The sequence below is a fragment of the Trachymyrmex cornetzi genome, unplaced genomic scaffold (genome assembly GCF_001594075.2).
Source record: "Trachymyrmex cornetzi isolate Tcor2-1 unplaced genomic scaffold, Tcor1.1 scaffold316, whole genome shotgun sequence".
NCBI classification, from domain to species: domain Eukaryota; kingdom Metazoa; phylum Arthropoda; class Insecta; order Hymenoptera; family Formicidae; genus Trachymyrmex; species Trachymyrmex cornetzi.
In genome coordinates this window covers 3595-4531 of record NW_017297858.1, presented here as the reverse complement: position 1 = coordinate 4531, position 937 = coordinate 3595, and positions in this window count along the sequence as shown.

The window sequence follows — 937 nt, the reverse complement described above, 5'->3', positions numbered from 1 at the left end:
TAGGAGTCTAAAATGTAACTAAGTTAAGTTAAAATTAATTAACTTTTTAACTTTTTAACTGAACTTTTAACTTTTTAATTTAGCACTACCCAACCCTGCATATTTAGGATTACAGTCAACATGATATCTTTAAATGTTTTAAAGTATTCTTTAATTGATCAATTAGCAAAATTCTTTCTTTGCATTAACATTGCACTTTAACATTGCGAATAAATAAGAAATAAGTTGTTACCAAATCCTCCCACTATACGAAATTGGTATCGCGTAGTTGATGGATTTCCAGGTTTCACAATAGAAGCGTTAAATGCCATTGCATTGCACAATAAGAATAATTTTAAACCTCTTATTATTAACTAACAATAGTTATAGATGAAGTGACAATAAAGGAAGAGATTTATGATAAAAAAATATTTTACGACGGTATTGATCAAATATATTTTGCAATATCTTTACATTAAACCATTTTGTAAATATGTGAAAATGATAATGAAAATAATACTTAGCAAAAATTCGTGAAATCTACCGGAAAAGACATTATAAAAATGTTTAAAAAAGGCGTCAAGTATATTTTACAGAAAAAAATGTCATAAAAAAAAAGTGAAATCAAAATAATATTTCAAGTATCTCTCTATTCAAAAAGTCCCATAGAACACAGTTTTCCGAGCGGCATTTTGAAGGCATCCTTACGATGTAGGCGTCTTTTGGACATTTTTAAGACAGTGCTGTACGGAATAATTTCTCACAATTATAATATACTACACAAAGTATGGATGACATTTGAAGTGTATTAAGGAGGTTGTAAGGCAAATGCAATATGTTAAGAACTACTTGAAAAAATTACAGACTATTCTAAATTTCGTTTAATAATAATACAAAAAAAATAGAAACAATTGACCATCTGGATCAAAAGTTATTTAAATAAGTAGTAATATTTTTT